Genomic DNA, 10,250 nt, shown 5'->3' on the forward strand with positions numbered 1-10,250 from the left:
CCTACGGTGGCTGCAAGCTCTGCAGAGCTGCACTGTGCCAAACGTCAGGTAATTAAGACACAGAAACTGCTCCACTCAGCTGGGAAGAAGAATAAAAAGCCCCTATCTGTCAGCAGTGGCAGCATGTGGCCAATTTTGCCAGGTTTGAAACTTTTGAAAATGTGGATCATTTACTGCGGGAAAAAAAAAAAAATCCGTCTTCATTATGCGCTCGACTCTGACTTTTACAAAGTCATCGCCACATTCTACTTTCCGGCCATGCCTTTGATCTTCTATGGTTCAACCCTACTAGATCTGTTTTTGTGTTTCCTCTCCAGATCCCTTCACTTCCACCCTCGTGCCATCTAAAAGCATAGCGGCTGCGGCAGGAAGAGCCTGGATTATTCCTCTTCCTCGTCTTCCACGCTTCTCTCTACCATGCCAAGAAGGGTGAGCGATGTTGCTTCGCTCCTGATGTACCTTTTTTGCCTGGCAATTATTGAGTAGATTTCAATTATTTCTTTTGCAGTGCCTCCATTTTTTCTTCACTGTTGTTTTTCATGCCTATGAGTACCTTATTTTTTCCATTCTGCCTGTGTACCCTGCGCTCTCCGTGAGTTGTTAAAGACCAAATCTTCCTCTGTCTCTGCAATCCTACACAAAACGTCGTCGTCATAATATAAATGCAATTCTGTCTTAAACAGTCTCTTCCCATGAGTTAAGGCAACGGTGTCCAAAGTGTGGCCCAGGATCCATTTTCGCCCGGTGGCTGTGTTTTTATTGGCCTGCAGCACATTCTAAAAAATATAATTTAACAAGAACATTTTTTGGAAAATTAGGTTGTGGAAAAAGAATGTTACAAGAATAAAGTCCAAAAAGTCATAATTATGAGAAGAAAATTGATATAGTTGGAAAATTAAAAAAAAAATGCAGAAATGTAAAAAAGAGGTGTAATTTTACAAGAATAAAGTCAAAATATTAACAGAAAAAGTTGTATTCTAATCAGACAAAAAATGCAATTTTCTGAGAATAAACTAGTAATATAATGAGGAAAAATGTCATTTTGGTAACATAGAGCTGAAATAGTAAAGAGAAAATGTGTGTTCTCTAAGTATGAATATATTACGACAAACAAAACAAAATAGAGTCGTAGTCATAATATTACGAGAAGAACATTTAAAAGATGACTTAAGAAGAAAGCTGTAATACTTGCAACTGGACTGAACAAAGGGACAATAAATGTAAGGTTGTACTGAAAAACCCCCCGAAAACAACCAAAGCAAGATAAACAGTTTTCAGGGTGAAAATATAAAAGTAAACACAAAGTAATCGAAAGCGGAAAATCCTATTCTGGTACCCAGAGGTGTAATGTTTATGGTTGGTAATTTAAAATGAACAGCCAATTATTTTAGTCCTTAAACAAGTCCCGGTTGATTTGTAATGAAGAGTGGGTGTCCTTCCTGCGCCTAATGCCAGACTTCTCAATGCCTCAGTTTGCTGGGTGCCAACAGGCGCTAAAACTGTATAAAAGAATACCACCCTCCATCCAACACCCTCCTTTTCCCAACCCCTAATGGCACTTTGAGAGACGTCATTATTTATCACCGTTGAAGGCGCCTTTCAATTATACCTCAGCCTATCTTTCGCCCCACTGTTGGGGATTGTAGATTGACTACCTTTAGCCTCTATCATAGATATTTCAAGGTAGAGGTTCACTGAGGCTGCACGGGCAACAATGTAGGGGCAATTTGCAGCTCTATTCATAACTTGAGCCAGAGGTGTGGTGGGCGAGGGTGATGGAGTGAAGTGACAGCAAAGAGGTGTAGACATGGATGAGCGTTCTTGCCAAGAGGGCTCACTTTAGAAGCCCAGCAGAGCTCCTCTCAGCACGCCAAGTCTTTCACGTCCCGCAAGACTATCAAATTGGACCCTAATGCAAAGGCTGACAAGGTGTTGATCCCTCATTCCTCAAGCGTGTGTGCTGCGTGAACAACAATGTGAAAAAGGAAGCCCTGGGAATCCACCAACTGCTTTTTAAACAGGCACAGACTCGCTGTGCAGTTAAATATGTGACAGTGTTAATAAAAACACATTTGAAGGTTTAGTGGGCCAGATTCAGGGAATTGGATTACCGCGACATTCATTTGCTGAAAGGAACCAAATGAAAGGTTTCTCGTCATAGCTCGTCAAGCATCAAATAAATGGATGCTTGGTAAACAACTGTTCATTGTAAATTGGTAATGATTACAGATTACTGCCACAGCTACAATACTACCCCATGAAATCGTCTTGACTGGAGATGGAACTAATATTAACCTCTTAAACCCTGGGCGTAACGGCCATTTTGCTCAAAAAAGACAGCAAACATTTTTCTCGTCATCTACACGGGTATTCGACTAAAATTCAGATAAGTCCAAATACAGAGCATTATGTTTCAAGATGGGACTATATGTCTGATGTTGAGGTGACAAAGACATGGAGATGAAGATTGGTCGGGGTCAAAGACTACATGGTACTTGTAAATTACCTTAGAGTTGCTTATCTTTCAATTATTGTTTTAAATCGGCTTCTTAATGAGAGTAAAGGGCTCTTTGGAGCCTTTTTTTGTGTGTTTGTTCGTCTGCACTGTCGGCGAGGTAGTGGTCCGTACCACAAACACCGAAATTAGCACTTGCTTCGTTCTCCAGACAAGCTCTACCCGGGGCTGCTCACAGCATGTGTTAGCTTACAATGCACTGTTCTCGTCAACGGCAGGTAGCTCAGTCCCTGCTCTCGTGTGGTTCTCCTGGCATCACAGCAGTACGCGGGGTACTCACAGCATGTGTCCGCTTAAAGCACTTCCCTTGGCGGGCGGCTATTGTGCTTGCTTCGTTCATTGGGGTCGTAAGCCTTCGTCTTTTGGAAAAGAAAACAAACCTACACTATCACTCGAACACTGTGAACAGCAAGTGGCAACACAACGTTTTGGCAAGACTAGTGTTTTTATGAAAAATATACCGAACCAAGCTAGCGTTTGTTTACAATCCTCCTACTTCACCGAAACGCCTCCTTCTGACGAGCTACAACCAAAATGGCGGCTCGGGACATACAAAAATTTTATTTTTACTAATGTAACGTTCACTTTCAAAAAAACTAACGACGTAGAACAAAATCCCCTCAGCCTTTGTCACGGAAGTGGCGCCACCGAAGCATTTTATATATATATCGATTCTCAAATTAAAATATCAATACCTTCGGGTTCTTTTTATCTTAACCCGTAATAATGTCATCATCATTACGGGTTAAGATAAAAAGAAAGATATATTTTAAAAACAGAACGATTTGATACATTTTGATACAGTCCACAAGCAATATGATACCATTTGTTGATGTAGACATTATAAAATAAAGAAGCCAATTCTATAAAAGTGGTTTTCTTAGAGTATTCTCAAAAATTGTATGAAAGAGCACATCGTGTCCCCAATCATACTGTAAGGCGGGGGTCCCCAGCCACTGAGCCGCAGGAAACATTCTGGCACAATGATAAAAGAAAAACTTCAAACAATAAAATAAATTGTAAATAACCACATCAAATTTTATGTAAAGGGATATCAATTTTGGAGATTATTTTATTAAAAAAACAATATCCAGTTAGAAATCCCACTGTTTTTGCATGTGCTGATACTATGTGGGAATGCATAAAAGTAACATTTGATGACCGCATTGAGTGCTAATGTGCATATTAGCACATTAAGGTGCACTTCTCTTAAAAACAAAGTCCAGGCTCGTACTGGTGGATGGTGGCTCTGTATTCGTTTAGTGCTTTAATTTGATGTTGTTCTTGTCATAGTTTTACACAATACATAATAAATAAGATAAATTAGGTGTACGCATGTTTTGCTGATTTGTTGAAAATCTTTCCCGGTGACTATCTAGTGCACTGCTAATGCTAGCTAATGCAGTTTAGATCCACTCCCGTCTTCAGTCATGGTAACATTGGCACAAGCCCCCAAATAGTCTGTAACTAGCAGCTCGTAACCCAAATTTTAGCTTGAAGTTCAAAGCAAAAAATCAGCTGAGAAACGGCTCGCATCTAAAAAAAAGACTCATTAGTTGGGACACTCGTATGCCAAGGTACCACTGTATAAATGACAATTTAAAAAAATACCGGCAGTGCTCCACTACCTTCTCACTTCTCTCAACGTACTCCCTGACAACTCAATTCAGCAGCGACAGAAGATACAAAGAACTTTGCCTTTTGTGTGAGAGCCATCTGCCTGGTCTTTGAAGCTAAACCTACTATTCAAAATACTCTTTTCTTCGACCATTTCTGCTCAATATTTGCTCGCGCTTGTGGCTCCACATCCAACGCTGCGTTTCCTCAAACTACGGCGTGGTCCGGTGATCAAACAGGACATGCACACGTTAATCGTGCGCTAAAAGAAATAGTGCTGTTAAAGGAAATTTACGTTAACGCATTATTAACTTTGACAGCCCTAACAAAAACATATGAATTGTGTGCAATGACAATAAACATCTACAGTACCTATCTATTACGTCAAGGACAAATCTAACTATACAGTTCGTCAGATCAGCTTTGGTTGAGTTATTACTTTTTCAGTGATGTGCAGATCGATACTGAAATTGGTACTTCCGATACCAGCTCTTCATGCTTTAAAATCGATTCTCAAATTCAAATATCAATACTTTCGATACTTCAGTCATATGAGGTAATGTAAAGTAGTAGGGAGGTAAAGTAGGTAAAGTAGTTCTTCATAATTAATCATTTATTTTAATGGTTTTATTTTACTTATTTTCTTGTTTATTGTTTAAAATACCACTTCCACATATTTTATAAGATGCTGTCCTATGTTTTTTCTGTTGTTGTACTGTATATTAGCTTGGCTGTGTTGTAAATCACCCCCTACCTCAATATACTTCAGGGTAAATAAATAAGTGACTTCAATTAAATAATTAATTTAAATAATCTATATAATTATATTAGCTGTATTATTCATTTATTTAAATTAATACCTTATTTAATTAATACATTTATTAGTTGTCTTGTATTCTTTATGCTATGATATGAAATACACTACTTTTTAAAATTTACCAGAGACATGAGGTGGATTTGCACAAAGTATCGATACCAGGCTGAACTTTACTCTGTGTCGTATATCAAAAGAAATCAATGGTATCGCACATCACTACTTTTTTGTTGTTTCTTTTTAAATCTAAATTTAAGAAATAATAGAGATAAAAAGGCTGTTGTCGGCATCGGTCTTGAGAATGAGGAAGTTATCGATATTCGCTTGGAAAAAAATGAATGATCATGCATCCCTAATGATGAATGAAAGGGATAAATGAACATTTAAGGTCGTTTTACCTTCAATGAAGGGGTGACTGCTCGCAAAGGCACGGACACCAACTTCATTTTATATTATTACATACACATTATATACGAGGTGAGCATTTACCTGCCCCTTGTACTGGGGTCTGACGCTTTTAAAAGGCTAAAAAGCAATCAGCCGCAAAGATCCACCCTTAGACACTTCAAATTCGACCAAAACAGCACGAAAAGCCTCTAACCCCTTCAATTTGTAATACTATAAATAGATACAATTCCAATCCAGAGCTGATTAATTTGAATTTCAAGCCCCGTTATTTGACCAGTGTGAAACGTGGTGGCAAGTCCACATTCAAAAGGCTATTTGTTTTCCCACACAATGGCTGTTGGATAATAGTCATGCAGGGCTGGGGTAGGACGGAGCCAAAGTGACCAAGTTATCTGCCTTTGCCAGTCTTGGTCTGTGCCTCTTCATTATGAATTATAGATTAGAGATGAGAGCCAGAGTTTGCCTTGCAGGGAAGGTGGCTAGAAAGCTGCTGGAGGTCAACACATCAGTCTTTTACCAGTCGACCTAATCTGAAACACTTCAAGAGGCATCCTCAAAACACCCTCAGCAGGACAATTCATAACAGGCAATTTATCACAAGCAACAAGGACACGGCTGTTCAATATACCGTTCCACTTTGTTCCACTTTTCAGCTTTGGTCAGCTATTTTTGGTGTTCAGGTGTCTAAGCTGTACTACACTTAGTGTCCCGGTTCAGAGTAGTGCCATCCCTTTTGTGTGTTATGGTGACATCTGAGATGGTACGTAGATTCATCAATGTGTAAAATGGAAGAAAATACAGTCAATGATCTGCACCATTTTGGTGTCTGAGATATTCACAGCTCGCATGAAACTGACAACGTATTCAAATAAAACCTTACTTTACGATCCTCCCTAAAAAGCGCTGGCATGCATGACGCCTCCTGAGACCGCAGCGTCAGACTGGTTCTTGTGAGATATAATCAAATAATCGCATTTTGCTTTGTCTTTGCCACCAGCCTCAACACGGAGTGTGTCATGGTCTGCATCCCAACTAACTCTGCTTTTGGTCAGTTCCTGCTTCCTGTTCTCTGCTCCTTGTTTCAGGCAGCTCAGTCTGGTGATTTGGGGCGAGCAGCAAGGCAGGTGAACACAACTGACAATCATCGTCACCAGGGTTTGGCATCGTTTCGATTTGAATGATCCAGGTCCCGACTCCTCGTTTCGATTCCGATTCCTAACGATTGTCGATTCCGATGCTTTTAAGAGGGAGGGCACAAAAGTTTGCATGGTTTAAATGAGGGCGCTAACCAGAATTCTTTTTGGATCAAATGTCTGAACTTCTCCATGAATTGTTGAATGATGTGAACCCTTACTAGTGTATGAATTTCTTACAGGGCTGTACTCAACCAGTATATATACTCAAGGAAAAAAGAAAGCCCCCGTTTAACGACCGCTGCACAAGACCGCGCCAACCGGCTGGCACATCTCCGTGACAGGTTCCGGCCCGCCACCAGGTCCGCAGCAGAGACCATTGGGACACACCACAGGCCAGTGTCGTGAACTATTGGCAGTATAATGCAATTCCTGTAACTTCTGGTTTGGGGGGTGCTCTATTGTTTGGTTGTGTTATTGGACTCGAAAATGTGTAAACGCCACATGAGTTGGCCTGAGGATTAGAAATGGATGTAGGGTTCATATAAAACTGGCAGGTCTCACAAATAAAATTATTCTGCCCCCCCAAAACTCCCAAAAGTGTGTAAATACCAAACCATTCAACCTGAATATAAATGTTGTAAAGTTTCTGTTTGCAGGAGTACACTTTCACAAAAGATGTTTACTTTTGAAAAGTAGTATACTTTGTTTGCTGCCTCAATGTTGATGTAAGCTATTTTTTATGACACCCTTATTTTGTTAACACAAACAAGATATAGCCCAATTCTTATTTTGATGGCCGGAAGTGTGTTGTGAGTTGAGAAGGTCCCTTGACTGTTGCTAACAGAGACGTACTGTTCAAATAAATAAACTTGGTTGGCCGTACCTTTTATTTACACCAAAATTCCACATCAGCTAGCATCCTGAAACCTTCGGTTACATTGGCATGAGACAGACGTCATTTATTGTTGGGCTTTCCTAATTCTGACCGCTTAGACCTTAGAGGAAGTCTGACGTAGCGAATCAAAGATCAAACAAGCTACTGTTTTATTACACATTCATGGTTGTTATGTTGACACCATGAATGTGTCAACATTAATCGTGTTGGTCGTGCACCCTCTTTTCCATGATATCATTGTGTTGCAAATGTTGCAGTGAGCCAACCGCTCTTTTTCATGAAGTTTAAGCCAAACTTAAGCCAAACGCTTCTTTGCTGGTGCTCGCGCCTATGTCTTCCTTTCGGCAAAAGGGGCATCGAAACTAGGAATCGAAATAAAAACATTTGAACGATCCCGGGAGAATTGGAATGTTAGTCCCGGTTCCCATCGATGCTTGAGACTCGATGCCCAACCCTAATTGCCACTCTTAACCCTGCTTCCACAAGTCATCAGGGAGAACCTGATGATGGCTGTGGAAGCTGAAGAATCTCATTCCTCTGAACCTGATAATCTGGAGCCTCCCATTGATGGCTACTGTGTGGAAACAGAAACGGAACCACCCTTACGGCATTCAGGCCACACGAGAAATACACCCGACCGACTACAGTACACCAAACTTGGACATCCTTTTCTCAAAAGTATCAAAACCTTGCTCCATGGCTTGAGCACAGCCTTCTCTTTTGCTCTCCGGGGCAGAAAGGCAATAAGACACAGTACAGGACAAGACAACTTTGTTACGTAAAAAAAGTAAGTAAAAAAAGTGAAAGTGAAAGTTTGGCAAAAACTTTCGACAAAAATCATAATCATTCAAAAGCTGGGGCATGCCATAACTGAGGTTTAACTGTAGGTTTTAAAATAATAATGGAAAAATCTTATTTCCAAAATTCAGCCATACGCAGGAAGTGGGTATCTTTTGAGAGACCGATAGCTCAGTCTTGGAGGATGTACTTCATACGTGTGCCATTCTAGTTATTTATGTCTTCACAAGGGAGAAATAAAAGTCTAACGGGTTGGGAAATTTGTGATACAGTCAATGTTATTTTAGAGCAGGCCACAACATTTTTCATCAGTCATATTCATTTTGGATGAGGTCCACGATGGAGCTGATTTAAAGTTGATAAATCTTCCTTTGAGTAGAGAATTGCTCTGTGGATAAAAACTGGAGGACAAGCTTGATGTCCACACTTTCTGTTTCTGTTTACTCTGCATTTAACAGGGTGACACCATTTCTTTATTCACTGCTCCACTGAACTCTGTTGAAACACTGTTTCGCTTTGATGTCCTATATATTTACATGAAACATCTGCAACTTTGCTATAAATCTGTTTGTCGATGCTTGAGCGTGGAACGAGTCCAAGTTTATTAGCATGCAGAACCCTGCTGAACGAAGATGATTAATAACAAATCTAAAGGCGGGAAATTAGCATGAAAACAGTCTCCGCATTCCAACCGATGCATAAAATAGCTGCACTTAGTTTAATGAGCTACGATAAAAGTTGCCGTGCTGTGCGGCGGGCAGCGTCTTGATTGATGCTCCACATTAGAGTTTTCTACAAGGCCCGAACAGGGTGCCACAGCAGCCTTGTCAAAGCACTGTCCTCATTGCTTCTCGCGTGCAAGGACTCTTCTCCTGCCTTTATACCGAGGAACCTCTAAAGCTGAACATCCTTTAGGGTACTGCATTTCAAAGTTTTTGGTAAAAATGCGTGAAAAAAATGAATCTGAAAGTTTGAAAAGTGTGACATCACGTGAAATGTCAGCATATCACGCAAGGCCTCAGTTCAGTAAGCTTTGAATAATTGCTACCATATTTTCACTTTTGCTCCTGCCACTTTCTCCAGTTCCACTGGGGGAAAATCAAGGGACCTCCTCCCGGGTGGGCATGCTCGGAACACCTCGCCAAGGAGGAGTCCGAGAGGCATCAAAACTACATGCTGTAGCTGGCTTCTCTCGATATGGAGGAGCAGCAGCTCTGAACCTGTCCTCTCTTCACCACAATGGTCCAGTACAGTGATCGCATTACTGCAGACACTCCAGCTTTCCCTCACTCATGAGCAAGACCCTGAGACACTTGAAGTCTCCCACCTCTCAAGTAGTCGTGGTTTACATTGTCATCTATTTTTCTAAAATTGGTTTGCTTGAGTTTTTAGCTGACATTCTTCTGGTTACATAACTGGCCGATGATACAAGCGTAGTAGGTACCTGGAGTCGGGTTCGGAGGCTTTTAAAGGTGAACCATATACCTTAAAGCCGAGGTCACAACCAGTCATATGGGCTCTTATGATCGGTCTACGTACAAAAAAAACGCAAGAGATGCACAGAGGGTACGCACCAGCCGTAAGCTGGCCGAAGACTGGCCGCAGAGGTTCTTTGTCATGTCAAACAAAGGTTGCAAGACATCGTACGTCTTTGTGCGCTGTCCATAGGGGCAACATGAAAGACACACGAACATTTTGCTGGTGTCAGAATTGGGCAAAACGTTAATTTTTTTTGTACGTCGCACTTGCGGACTCCTATGTGTGTCGTGCTCCATACATGCACTCCACATACGTAATCAGTTATTTCATACGTCCTCCATACGTGTCAAGATCTCACTCCTTCATGGTCACCACAACTACAAACAAAAAAACGCAGGGATTTGGGAAACGCCAAAAATCACATGGCCATAAAATAGAACATTGGTTGTGACCTAGGCTTAAACATACCTGTGAATATTCTCATTCATCCAGGTCATTGCATTCTCAGGGCATTGAATTAATTGCAACTGGGCTGTTCAGGTTGTCTTAGAAGACGTTTCGCCTGTCATCCAAGCAGGCTTCATCAGT

At 40.9% G+C, this 10,250-nt stretch overlaps 1 protein-coding gene and 1 long non-coding RNA gene across 12 annotated transcripts in view; one reads left to right on the forward strand and one right to left on the reverse strand.

Annotated features, from left to right (window-relative positions):
* The window catches only part of LOC129177000 (uncharacterized), a 44,293-nt gene extending 34,074 nt beyond the window's left edge, over positions 1-10,219 (forward strand). For 2 of the 5 annotated variants that reach the window (XR_008569558.1, XR_008569560.1), the window contains 2 exons: positions 318-429; positions 6,352-10,219. This is a non-coding gene — a long non-coding RNA (uncharacterized LOC129177000). Of the gene's footprint in view, positions 1-317 lie in introns of all 5 variants that reach the window. The other 3 variants (XR_008569556.1, XR_008569557.1, XR_008569559.1) reach the window with 2 other exon arrangements.
* LOC129176999 (protein shisa-6) overlaps positions 1-10,250 on the reverse strand; it is a 124,489-nt gene that overhangs the window by 69,114 nt on the left and 45,125 nt on the right. The window lies entirely within an intron of this gene.

The sequence above is a fragment of the Dunckerocampus dactyliophorus genome, chromosome 2 (assembly GCF_027744805.1).
Source record: "Dunckerocampus dactyliophorus isolate RoL2022-P2 chromosome 2, RoL_Ddac_1.1, whole genome shotgun sequence".
Taxonomy (NCBI): Eukaryota; Metazoa; Chordata; class Actinopteri; order Syngnathiformes; family Syngnathidae; genus Dunckerocampus; species Dunckerocampus dactyliophorus.